Source organism: Ceratotherium simum, chromosome 22 (genome assembly GCF_057802395.1).
Source record: "Ceratotherium simum simum isolate JZ-2026a chromosome 22, ASM5780239v1, whole genome shotgun sequence".
Taxonomy (NCBI): Eukaryota; Metazoa; Chordata; class Mammalia; order Perissodactyla; family Rhinocerotidae; genus Ceratotherium; species Ceratotherium simum.
Window position 1 is genome coordinate 7,029,999 of NC_141921.1, and position 13,888 is coordinate 7,043,886.

Genomic DNA, 13,888 nt, shown 5'->3' on the forward strand with positions numbered 1-13,888 from the left:
ATTTTTGTTCTAGACCCCTAGTGCGTTGGCTGAGATTTTTTTTTTTCAGATCTGCATCACAGACTGAGATCACTGAGGTTCTCCTCGGTCAATTCGGCTTCCTCTCTCTTTCCTTTCACAGACATTTCATTATCTACCCCTCATAAAATCTCTTGTACTACTAACCGCATCTCAACGTCTGCTTCCCAGGGGACTAAACAACACACGATGTAATTAGTTCTTTACATGGATCATTTCATTTAACCCACTAAAGTATTATTGTTATTCCCATTTTATAGATGAGAAAACCGAGGCACAGAGAAATTAACTGCCCAAGATCACAGAGTAAAAGCAATGGAACTAAAATTTGAACCCAGGCAGTCTGAGTCCAAAGCCTGAGCTTTTAATTGTTATGCTAGGGAAAATAAGATATTATTTTGTCGCCTTCAGACATTAATATGAGAGTAATTACTCTGTATAATTTTAGAGAGCAAAACAACAATAGGATAGATATTAAACAAAAGCAGATCTTTGGCTAAATATAAAAGAAAATTTTCTAATAATTAGCAGTAACCAACAACAGAATGAGGTCCTTCAGGAAGTAATCAGAGCCTGTCACCTGAGAGTTCAAATAGTCATGGATATTGTGAGGGTGAGGCTTTATAAAACAGATAAAAGTTGACCTAGGGGCTGGCCTGGTGGCATAGTGGTTAAGTTTGCGCGCTCCACTTCGGCGGCCTGGACTTCGCAGGTTCAGATCCTGGGCACGGACCGACACACCGCTCGTGAAGCCATGCTGTGGCAGCGTCCCATATAAAGTACAGGAACACGGGCACGGATGTTAGCCCAGGGCCAATCTTCCTCAGCAAAAAGAGGAGGATTGGCAACGGATGTTACCTCAGAGCTAATCTTCCTCACACACACACAAAAAAAAGTTGACCTAAACCAGTAAAAGGTGTACTATTAAGTATTATGTGAAAAAAAAAAAGGCTTCCACAGCCAATACATCTGGGTAAAACACTACCGAACTAAGTTAAACAAATTTCCTTTTACTCCTCAGTTTTTAAAATACTAATACGTATTTTTAAATCTCTACCTGAGGGATACAGTATGCTGAAAAACCTAAACTTGTTTGACTAAAGAACACTTCATTGCTCCTAGTCTAGGATGATTTCTTTCCAAAGTCAAGATTCACTGATCCAAGGACTCCAGAAGAAGCTAACAAGAAAAAGGATGACAATTTTCTAGCTGGTTAACAATTTTCCAACTAGTCAAAACATCCCCTGTCTATCTACATGTTAATATTAGGATCTCTAATACTTTGAGGGTGGGAAGGCTATATAAAAGTTTTGTCACTAAAATGCATTTCATTCTTCTTTAATGAAAAACATGCCCTCCTTTGTTTAATAACAAACTCTCTGAAGATCTACAATAGGTCCACATTTGAATTACTGAATTCTCGTTTTATAAACAATATAAAAGCTTTAATTATTTCAAGTGTGCTACTGGTTACCTGGTTATTTTCACATACCACAGCTCTAGATGCATTTTTCTCAAACACATACACATTATCGCAAGAAAGGGCAGAAGAAAGAGAGTATTAGGTAGAGAAAGAAGAGGCCTCAGTCACAAACTATTCATCCAGCTAATTTCCAGTTTCTGTGTTTTTGTTCAGAAATATATTCTCTTTATTTATTGCAGGGAAATCTTTTATGTAAATTACAATCCTTTGGTCTTGATTCTGCTATCTTACTCAGCCACCATTCCTAGCCCACTGCCCCCCATTCTGTAACTTCATTAATAACATTTAATCACCATTGCCTAGAGTTGTCTACATGCTATCTATCTTTTCATTCAGTTCTTGTTTAGAAATACTGAATAGAATATTAAACGTGGAAGGGGGCTTAACATCTAGTCCACCACTCATCTTCAAATCAGAGAAATGAGGTCCAGGGATCAGTTATTATATTTTTCTAATAACAGCAAAGCAGGCATTTATCTACCTCAAAAATATGTACATGAAAGCTGAAATTCCCAAAATACACCCACATACACATCTTTTTCTTCTACAAAATGCTACATGCCAGTAGTATACTTCAAAGGCAAATATCCACTAGAGTCAATCAACTAAAGTTGTGCTCTCCTAATATGAATACTTTCTAAAGCACTATGGAAAATCTTCAGATAAAACAAATCCAGAACACATGGGGAGGTTCACATGATTAAAAAGAGTGTGGACTTTGTAGTCAGAGAGATATAGTTTGCATCATAGATGTGGACTTAGGAAAATCAATAAAACTCTCCAAGCCTCAGTTCCTTCCACTGTAAAACATACGTGATACTATGGATATTACAGGTCATTTTAAGAATCAGAAATAACATATGTGAAACACCTGACAGAAAGATAGCACACTGTTGACAAAGCTTTTAAATTATACAAATAAGTAATACAAGGTAAAAGAAATCAAGGAAAACTTGGTAAACCTGGAATCTTGGAAGGATTGGACAGTGGGGCATGCAAAAACAGGAGCGAGGAATGACCAGGTTGGAACCAAACCATGAAGAGCTGCGCCAGATTAAAGAATCTCAATCTTGTTTTTTAGACATTGAGCAGACATTTCCAAGAGTGACCTCACAATAACCTCAAAAATAATTTACTTCAGCTACTAATTTAAAAAAAACAAAACTATGGGCAGTGATTACATCACCATAATCACAAAAAGATCTAGATGATGTATTCTGAAGTTTAAAGGTTTTTCTCAAACTGGCAGTTTTTTACTTCAATTACTTTTAGGAGTTGTTTCTCTCATGCAATTGAAAATGAAAAGTGGAGACTGAAATTTACATAAACCCTGACAGTACGTTTTCACAAAATTTTGATACTGCTTGCTCTTTATTTTAACAAAGAGAATTTTGAGATTGGCTCTGTTGTGCTTTGAAATAATAATAAAAACATATATACCATTTACTCTTTCTTCATTTTAATAAAAGGAATTCTGGCAGATAAACCACCAAACCTTAACAATGAGAGGTTAGCAAAGAACCAATTACCTTTTCATTAATCTCAGCAAAAAGGCTCCAGAACTGCTGTTTTTTGTAACTTTATATAGAAATTATCACATCCAAAGTAACTACAAGTTTGTATAACAAACCAGTGGAAACCTTTCAGCCTACTCAGTTCCAAGTCAGCATTACAGGTTCTAAAAGTGATCATAATCAAGCAGGAAAATACCGTGAGTGATCCATTGTATGTAGAATGAAAGCCCAAAACTTGTACTTTATTTACTCAAACAATGGTTTCCTGCAGTATTTCATAACTATTCAGAAAAACTGTAGAAACAATAGCAAGTCACTATTGCTGACTTTGAACTATGTCCTACAAAAACCTCATACAAAAGCTTTTCTTTTTTTTTTGGTGAGGAAGATGAGCCCTGAGCTAACGTCCGTTGCCAATCCTCCTCTTTTTGCTGAGGAAGATTGGCCCTGGGCTAACATCCGTGCCCATTTTCCTCTACTTTATATGGGATGTCGCCACAGCATGGCTTGATAAGTGGTGCGTAGGTCCGCACCTGGGATCCGAGCCTGTGAACCCCAGGCCGCTGAAGCAGAACGCACGAACTTAACCACTACACCACCAGGCCAGCCCCCCACAAAAGCTTTAATACCTAGAACAGGAACAAACAATAGGGGACTATACCACATATACAATAAAGAACAATGACTAATCTGTATTTATATAGAATTATATATTATGGAGAGGTAACGGTAATCCTTTTTTTTTTAATAATTTTTATTTATTTATTTTTTCCCCCAAAGCCCCAGTACATAGTTGTATGTCATAGCTGCACATCCTTCTAGTTGCTGTATGTGGGACGCGGCCTCAGCATGGCCAGAGAAGCGGTGCGTGGGTGGGCGCCCGGGATCCAATCCGGCCGACAGCAGCAGAGCGCGCTCACTTAACCGCTAAGCCACGGCCCGGCCCCAGTAATCCTTAAAATCTGTCAGACCAGAGTGCTTAGAAATGTTAATAGCTCAATATGCAACTGGACTCTAACTTTTTAGAAATGTTTTAGCAGTTAAAGGAAAACTAAACCTGAGGCTTACAATTGCTTTTTGTTAAACAATATTCTTAGAAGACAATCTTTTATAGTTGAAGTCCCCACAACCACTACCCCCTTCACCACCCCATATGGTTAACCAGTTCCATGGAGTTCACTGTTTACTAAACAGGAAACTAGAAAGTTCACAGCCTTTGTCCTCCAGCCAAAAAACACTTTATCAAAGAATCTGGCAATTTATCTGCAAGTAAAAGCTTCAACAATATACCTAATGACTGTAAATAAAAGTTATAAACCTCAAATAGAGCCTTCCCTTACCACTTCACACCTACTAGAATGGCTATCATCAAAAAGACAGATAATAACAAGTGCTGGTGAAGATGGGAACAAATTGGAACCCTCACACACTGTTGCTAGGAGGAATGTAAAACCGTGCAGCTGCTTGGTACTCAAAGGTTTAAACATAAAAGAGTTATGGCTATTCCACTCCTAGGTATATAGGATAAAGGAAAGGAAAACATTTGTAAGGAAAATGTTCATAGCAACATTATTCATAATAGCCAAAAAGTGGAAACAACCCAAACTGATGAACGAATAAATAAAATGTGGTATATCCATACAACAGCAATAAAAAGAAATGAAGTACTGATACATGCTACAATGTGGATGATCCCTGAAAACATTATGCTAGGTAAAAGAAGCCAGTCATATATTGTATGATTCCATTTATATGAAATGTCCAGAAAAGATAGGCAAATCCACAAAGGCAGAAAGTACATTAGTGGTTGCTTAGGGCTGGGAAGATTGGGGGAAATGCGGAGTAACTGCTAACGGTAATGCGTTTCTTTTTAGAATGATAGAAGCGTCTAAAATTAGATAGTGGTGATATTTGCACAAGTCTGTAAATATACTAACAGCCACTGAATTGTACACTTTCTTTTTTCTTTTCTTTTTTTTTTTGTGAGGAAGATCAGCCCTGAGCTAACATCCGTTGCCAATCCTCCTCTTTTTGCTGAGGAAGACCGGCCCTGGGCTAACATCCGTGCCCATCTTCTTCTACTTTATATGGGACACCGCCACAGCATGGCTTGGCAAGCGGTGCCTCAGCGCGCACCCAGGGTGCCGCAGTGGAGCACGCGCACTTAACTGCTATGCCACCAAGCCGGCCCCTGAATTGCATACTTTAAATGGGTAAATTGTATGGTATCTGAATTATATCTCAATAAAGCTGTTACAAAAAAATACAGCCTTACCTAATACTCTAAATTTAACTGAAAAACATGTGTTCTTCACTTCACATTTTACAGCCTCTCTACAGTTAATATTATTTCAAACTGCCAGAAGAACCCAGGGCTGAATATACCCAAACTTTCCCTAATTTATGAAAAATTCTAGACTCACTTAACCATTTCTTTAAGTCTTACTTCCTAAGACTCCTTTCCTCAAAAGGCAATAAATTTCCACTTAAATCTAATTTTTAAAAATCTAGGACGTGGATTTACTACTTTTGTGTTTTAAAAAATGCAACAGAACTACCATCATAGATACTAAGTCACATATCCTTAAGGATATATCATCATGAATAATCAGAAAGGAGAGAAGATGATAAATCACTGTAGAATTATCAACTAAAGAAACTATTATAGTCAAAAGCCTATGGCTGCAAAAGCATTTTTTAAGCTTAAATAAACAAATGTAAGGATTTTAAACAAAAAACAATTTACAGAAAAAATTTTAAGATTTTAAAATGGTTCTATACTATAAAGTTCCAAATCCCCATCAACATTCATTATGTTCTCCTTTTCCCTTGCCCAATATGAATTCAATGACTTTTTCCTGACTTTAATTTGTTCATAGAGATTTCTTCTTCTTTACTTTATTTTATTAAAGGTTCTCAAAAAGTATTTCAGAACAACAAAACATTATATACTGTTCTAATTTTCCAAGAGTTCTATATATACTGTTCTAATTTTCCAAGAGTTCATTTCTATAAATGGGCTATTTACAATAATTCAAAAGAAAAAAATTTAAGTAATACTTAATTTGTAAAATAGGAAATATTTTATAAATAATATTTTCAAATTATTTTATTAAATAAATTTATTGAGTATTATACAGTATAAGGCATTCTACTAACTACACAATTAAAATACTAACTCTACTGATACCTTGGTTCCTCCTTAATTTAGCAATCTCTAATATTTCAAAATTGATCATATTGATTTTCTTAGTAGTAAATTGTATAAATAATTAATGATCTTTCAAGCTCTTTCAAACAGAAGTAAACAAGAAGTATATTTTCCACTTCCAGAGTAACACTGATTTACCAGGACTCCTGGGACTGAACTGTGGCTCTGATCTACACATTATATGATTTAATCTTCACAATAATTCTGTAAGGTAGGTATTATCAGATTCATTTTATAGAAGAGTAAACTGAGGCTTAAAGCGGGTAACAAACTCGTCCAGGGTCATATAGGAAAAGACTGAAACCCATATCTGACAGGTTATAAAATCTAGTTCTAATCTACTGCAGATTGTAAGAAAAAGTCTATGTTTTGAAGATTCTTCAATTCTTAAATAATGTAAGCTTAATAAATTGATCATCTTTTGAAAACTAAGTATATGAACTATTTCTTTTCAGTAACTGCAACTACCTTTCGTTGGTTACTATACACTAAGAATGCAGCTTTACATAATGCAAGTCAGGTACACACAAGTAAAATCAAAGATCATGTAAAACTCTGAAAATGAATAATTTGTAACAAGTGTACCCTATAGGAAGGGAATAGCTAATTTTTAGCTAAAAATGAAACAGAAAATATAGATATATAATAAGTTAAGATCAAAATTGTTTTCTATCAAAAATTTCAAAGAATTCCAAAAGTAGACTCATCTTCTAAAAAAATTAAAGTAACCAAGTTTTAAGTCACACAGAAATTCCAATGCCTGGTTTTTGTTTTCCCCAAAAGGAGGAATGGAAATGAACATTTACTGAACACCTTCTATGTGACAAACACTGAGCTAATCGTTTTTGATTACTTTTATCTCATGGAGCCTGATCTACTTCCCAGTGAGGAGTGCTATTACTCCAATAGTACATAAGAAGAAACTGAGGATCTAAATGTTACGTTGCTCTAAGGGTTGTAGTAAGGATTCCTGCCCACATCTGATTCCATACTCTGCACCACCATCATGCAATTAACAACCATAAAATACACAACACACTCATCCCTTTAGGAACATAAGAATTTAAGTTAAAATCCAGGCAGTTATCTTTTAAACAAGCTTTGTGCCTTGCAACTAGTCTGTGGCCAGCACATAACAGGTGCCAAATAAAAGTTTATTGAATGGAAAGAACAGTGGCAGCTTAGCAACAGAGGAAGAAATGGGATCATCTCCACTCATTCTGTTTTTCTAAAAGAGTTAATATAAAACTATCATTTACCAGGCAACATATACAATTATCTCCTTAAGGAATAAAACACTGAATCAGAAATTGGAAGAGAAAGGAAAGACCATACGTAAAAATTAATATTCTTAAAGGGCAAGCTACTGGATAAAACATAGAAGCCTTAAAGAGAGATCCAGCATGTTCCACTCAATTACAACACCTGACTCTGCCTTGTCACGGTTAATTAAACATGTCCTGCTTCCACAATTAGCTAGTTGCTAGCAGAGACTTTGGTCATTTTTGTGTTTCCAGAACACCAAAGACAGGACCTAGCACTTAATACTAATAGCTAAAATTTTATAAAGATCTTTTACAGATTATAAAACTTTCAGATGTATTTACCCTTAAAGCCTTGCAAGGTAAGTATAACTATCTGCATTTTATAGACAACGACACTGAGGTCCAAGGAGATTAAGTGCCAAGACAAGTGGCCAGGTATCCTTCTATAACACCACAGCTACCACAAAAGGCTCTCAATAATGTTTGCTGACTGAATCAGCTGTCCCTCGAAAATCACCATTTTTCTTTCTAAGATTACACCACCATTATCTGTTGCCATGAGAAATGATTGTATTGCCACTTAAGATTGACAGCTTTGCTAAAAAACAGATACTTTCATTCAGCTTGCCAAGGTTAGTTCACTTGATTCTCAAACCTTAGTAGGACTAAGAATAAGAGAGCGTGATAAAAATGAAGATCCTTGGGCCATCATCATCCCTAGAAATTCTGATTCGGGAGGCCAAGAATCTGCATATTTTTAACAAACACTCTCAGCTGATTCTAATGTTAGTAGTCTTTAGGGACACTGAAAAATTGAATTAGATTTTTTAAAACTTAATCTACCAAAAAAATTAAGCCAATTTTTTAGTTATAAATATTTAAGCAAAATCTTACAAAAACAATACAACGTTACCGCATGTAACAGGATAGGTCCTCAAAAACATTTACTACACCAAACCTCCCTAGACCTAAGGAGCTTCCTGCGCTGCACAGGAGGTAAATCAGGGGTCTTCTAGGTAGTTACTCGTGTTATTTTGTTTTATTGATGAATTCAACTATGACTGCAATACAATTTATGAAAACATTTTTATAGGTCTTATACAAATAATGATGTTAAACAGTAAAATGAAACAGTCAACTTTGGACCTAATATACAGAAATAATAATTTAAAAATCACCAACAGTACAAGCCCATTTTAAATTTTAAATGACCATCAAAATGTACTAACTGTGAGACTATGGATTACTTTCGTCCATTACTAAATATTTATTGCGAGTCGATACAGTACCTTTCTGTACATTCCAAATTTTCTACAATAAGCATATTTATTTTTTTCATGATGATAAAAGTTTTAGAAGTACTTATCAATCCTACAACCTTCACATACATAACAGGAAAACAAGAATAACCCGTGACCACATTTATCTTAAACCATAAACACCCATATCTGACATGGTATCAAACTGTAATCACTAACTTTTTTTACATTAATACCAGAACACAATATTTAACTTCTAAAATTTAGACTATGTCCCATCCGTCAGGTATCTGTTATTAGGATAGTCAGCACGACTTTTTAAAATCCTCTTGTCATCTAGTCTATGGATCTATTTAGGTGGAACATTTTTTTACTAAGGACTGAGGCATTAAAATATTCACACTCTCTTATTGGGGGAGTAGGGGGAACGCACCTTTGTAATTAATAAAAAAAAGATATTTTTATAATTGTGAAACTTAACATCGCAAAGCTGGGATGGGGCTTTCTCCAAGGCAGACCACGCTTAAGGGCAAAATGTAATAGAAGAAGGCAGGGATGAGCTACCGGCAGGTGATGAAATTTCACCTCAAATAAGACGCAAAACCTCGTTTTCAACCCAGTCAGATCGGTGAATGACACTCCGGAGTACCAGGGGCTTTCAGGGCCCCGCACTTTCTGCACTCCAATTCTCACCCTGCCCTCCTGTCCTCCACACCCCCCCCCCCCCCCGGGACTCGGCGGGACTCAGGATGGGGCGCGGAAAAGGCAAAGCTGTTTGCAAACAGGCGTCCTCAGCCTCGGTCCGGGATGTACGTGCAGGGCCCGGGGTAGGAGGCTGCGCTCGGCCCGGGGCCAACACGAAGGGTGCCAGTGCCCCCGCCAGCCCCCGGCTCCACACAGGAGCCTGCGCCGGAACCGAGGCCCGGGCGAAGGCTCCTCGGCGGCGCGGGGCCTAGTCGCCCCCCACGCGCCTCCAGCCTCTCGGGGGACGCGGGGAGGAAGGGCTGAGGCTCCAGAGCCGCGGGGTGGGGGAGGCGACCACAGCGGCAGGACGCCCCGTCCGCCCGGCTAGAGGGCTTCTGCCAGGGCCCTCCCGGGAGGCCGAAGGCCAGCGAGCCCGGGACCGCGCCACACTCACCTCGACCAGCGGCCGCCGCCGCCTCAGCATGGCCGGGGGGGTCGTCCCTGAGCCGACAGCCTCCGCCGGAGGGCACCGGCGCGGCCCCAGGCGCCGCCGCGAAGCCTCCCACTCCTGAAGGGGCTGTGGTCGCCGCTGCTGCTGAGGCCCAGCGCCCACCGAGCCGCATCGGGCTCCCGGGCCGCCGCAGCCACACGGATCCCGGAGGAGCGCCGCCGAGCCGGCCCGGGGGCGCAAGGCTGCGGCGGGACGACCGAGGTGCTGCAGGCGGGGATCCTCGGCGAAGCCTCCAGCGTCGCCGTGGCCGCTCCTGCCGCCGGCGCCGCTGGGCCACAGCGCCCCCTGGACCCCACGCCCCGCTACGGCGCCGGGACTGCGGCTGCCGCCCGAGCACGAGCGTCAGGGACGCGAAGGAGCGCGGCCTGAGGCGGGCTGGGGCCCCGCGCTCCCTGCGCCGCCCTCGGCCCCCAGACCGCCCCTGAGGACGCCTCCCCGGAGGCAGAAGCCCCTCGGCCCCCACAGACCCTGGCGGGTCCCACCCCAACCGGTAGCACACCCCACCCTTAGACCCCAGGCACCTTTGCTCCTTTTCCTTCTCTCCAGAAGGTACGTGAACGTTCTTGTCAACTCGGACCCTCACGTGAGTGCAGGAGTACGAGGGAATCTCCTCGTTTTCATCTCTTGATGATTCGAGGGGGAGCCCTTCTAATCCCTTCAGCGTGTCTGTGTGTAAGAAGAGTGACCCAGAACCAACCTTTTTCCACACACACATACAAAATCCTTTCCCAAAACAGATGAAGGAATTGCCTTTGACTTTAACTTTTTTTGGATCTACTGTGCAGATCATTATAGAAATTTCCTTTAGCCCCTAACCTCCCCAAAAATAGAAAAAAATAATAATATGCCGAGCAAGAGAAGAGAATAGCCAACGGGTTGTCCTGAATTCATAAACAAAGGTAAGAAAAGAACCATCCATCTTTTCTAACTAACCCCCTCCCTCACCCCCACCCCTTCTCTTCTACCCTCCACCCTTGCTAAATCCCAGGTAAGGCTCTGAAGGAAGGAAATTGTTTGTTTATTGAAGTATAGTTGACATAACAATATTATATTAGTTTCAGGTGCACAACATAGTGATTCGACATTTATATACATTGTGAAATAATCACCACATCTAGTAACCATCTGTCATCATACAAAGTTATTACAATATTATTGACTATATTCCCTATGCTATACATTACATCCCCATGACTTAGTTATTTTATAACTGGAAGTTTGAGGAAATTGTTATATAGCAGGGGCCGTGGAATCATTCTGTTTACTGATACCCCATATTCTATCCCACTCAGATTCTAGGGTGCAAATATCAGAACGAAAAAGAAAAGAAAAAAAAAAAAGACTGTCGGGGGGAAGCAGGGAAAGAGAGAAATTCTCCAAATCCTCTGGTCTCAAATTTTTCAGAATACATTATTTTATCATAGAGTGGTATAGTAGAATGAGCAGGAAACTGGTGGCAGACAGATCCTAATACTACCAATTCCAGATCTGTTGTGTTTAGCTTTATGACCTGGGCAAGTTACATAATATTTCTGAATCTCTGTTTTCTAATGCCCGCCTTGTTATTTGTTGTGAAGATTGGAGATAATTTATGTAAAGGAACTAGCCCATAGAAGGTATTCAATAAATGTTACTTCCAATTAGTGTTGGTTCCAAAACACCCTCTCAGTCTTTCTTAGATTCAAGATTGTTCCCATCTGCTTTTGTTCTTTCTCTCTCAATCTGTGTGTGTGTGTGTTTGTGTGTGTGTGTGTAAATGTAAATGTTTTCCTATCAAAAGATGGGTGCATCATTCTTCATCATCCTCAGTCTAGGTAAAATTTCCCTAAATTTCACTAATGGATTTATGTAACATCCCTCCTGAAGAATAATAGAGTCTAATTCACTGGATCCTATGACATTCTGTTGCATAGCAGATATTAGCGTAGAACCAGTATGTTTTTTCTTTTTCTTTTTTTTTTTGAGGAAGATCAGCCCTGAGCTAACATCCATGCTAATCCTCCTCTTTTGCTGAGGAAGACCAGCTCTGAGCTAACACCTATGGCCAATCCTCCTCCTTTTTTCCCCCAAAGCCCCAGTAGATAGTTGTATGTCATAGTTGCACATCCTTCTAGTTGCTGTATGTGGGACGCGGCCTCAGCATGGCCAGAGAAGCAGTGCGTCGGTGCGCGCCCGGGATCTGAACCCCGGGCCACCAGTAGCGGAGCGCACACACTTAACCGCTAAGCCACGGGGCAGGCCCATGTTTTTCTTTTTTGTGTGAGAAAGATCAGCCCTAAGCTAACATCTGTGCCCATCTTCCTCTACTTTATATGGGATGCCGCCGCAGCATGGCTTGACAAGTGGTGTGTCGGTGCATGCCTGGGATCCGAACCTGCGAACCCCAGGCCGCCACAGCAGAGCATGTGCACTTAACCGCTTGCTCCACTGGGAAGGCCCCCAGTATGTTTTTCTGTATAGAAAGAATTATAAGGCAATCTCACCTTACCTTAGGTTATGTCCTAATAATAATAAAGCTTAATGAGAAAATTATATAAGATCTCTGGGAACTTTCAAATAATAATTGAGCAGCCACTTTAGAGAAAATATAACCTAACAGCTCTCTTCCAATCAATTGTAGAGCTGTTCCTGTACAATCCTGTACAGGATTTGGCCTTCGCCGCCTACTTCTGATTCACATTACAAAAAAATCACTATCCCCTTTTTATAACAAGAGAAACTGGGGCTCGGAAGGAAACTATGATTCATCCTCATAACAACTCTGTGAATTAAGTACTATACTACCACCCTTTTACATGTGAAAAACTTCCAACGTAAGGAAAAGCTGAAAGTAAACCCTGAGATTCCTTCAGTCTCCCATCTGATGCCCTCACAGTTCTTTCTGCGGTATTCAGAAAATGCTGTAAGAGTAAGTTACTGTTGGCTAAAAATTTTCAATCTAGAGAAACGGGCCCTTTAATTTAGATCAATTTGACAACCTAACATTAGCTCTGTGCTTTCCAAGCCTAGTTCGCTACCACTCCAGGAAATCTGCATTTGTTTATGAATAATTTTGCTACCCAGGGTGTAACTACTACATGAAGATGATTCATTTGTTCCCAGGACCAGTTTCCTCTTGCTTCACACTTTCTCCCCTTATTCAGATTATGTTGCTGAAAGTGGCTGCCTTTATCATCACTACCACGTTCCTGATCATAGTAGTCCACTTTAAATCCTTTCTACAGTTTCATTTCATTGTTTTGACTTTTCCTACCCAGTTTGCTCTCTGCTCCTGAAATGTCTCTCATCTGTTTTCCTCTCCTTTACTGTAAATCTCTTTTTCATTTTAATCTACTTTGACCTGCTGTCAGTTGATTTGGTTACTCCACTCTCAATTTTGCATTGATTTCCACTACTATCCAGTGACTTTAAAATATCTCCTCATTCCCAACCTGGTAAACCTCCTGACTTTCATTTTTATACCATATACATCCTTAGAAGGCCAGTTTTCTAAGAATGGTTTCTTCAAGTAAGTTTAAGGTATAGCACCCCAAACAAAATTTTTTTTTGCTCTTTAAAATTTCTTCTTTAGGGCCCGCTCCGTGGCTTAGCGGTTAAGTGAGCGCGCTCCGCCACTGGCGGCCCGGGTTTGGATCCCAGGCGCGCACCGAGGCATCGCTTCTCCGGCCATGCTGAGGCCGCGTCCCACATACAGCAACTAGAAGGATGTGCAACTATGACATACAACTATCTACTGGGGCTTTGGGGGAAAAAAAAAGGAGGAAGATTGGCACTAGATGTTAGCTCAGAGCAGGTCTTCCTCAGCAAAAAGAGGAGGATTGGCATGGATGTTAGCTCAGGGCTGATCTTCCTCACAAAAAAAAATAAATAAAATAAAATTTGTTCTTTAAAATTCAGGCCTTTTGTGTGTCAATTATACCTCAATAAATCTGGGAAAAAAATT

The 13,888-nt window shown here is 40.0% G+C and overlaps 1 protein-coding gene across 2 annotated transcripts in view; it reads right to left on the bottom strand.

The window, feature by feature from the left end:
• ZFYVE9 (zinc finger FYVE-type containing 9) overlaps positions 1-10,168 on the bottom strand; it is a 195,671-nt gene extending 185,503 nt beyond the window's left edge. The window contains exon 1 of one of the 2 annotated variants that reach the window (XM_004438556.3): positions 9,889-10,168. The gene's annotated coding sequence lies outside the window, so the exon portion shown is untranslated. The remainder of the gene's footprint in view (positions 1-9,888) is intronic. The other variant, XM_004438555.3, reaches the window with a different exon arrangement.
• Positions 10,169-13,888: the final 3,720 nt, after the last annotated feature.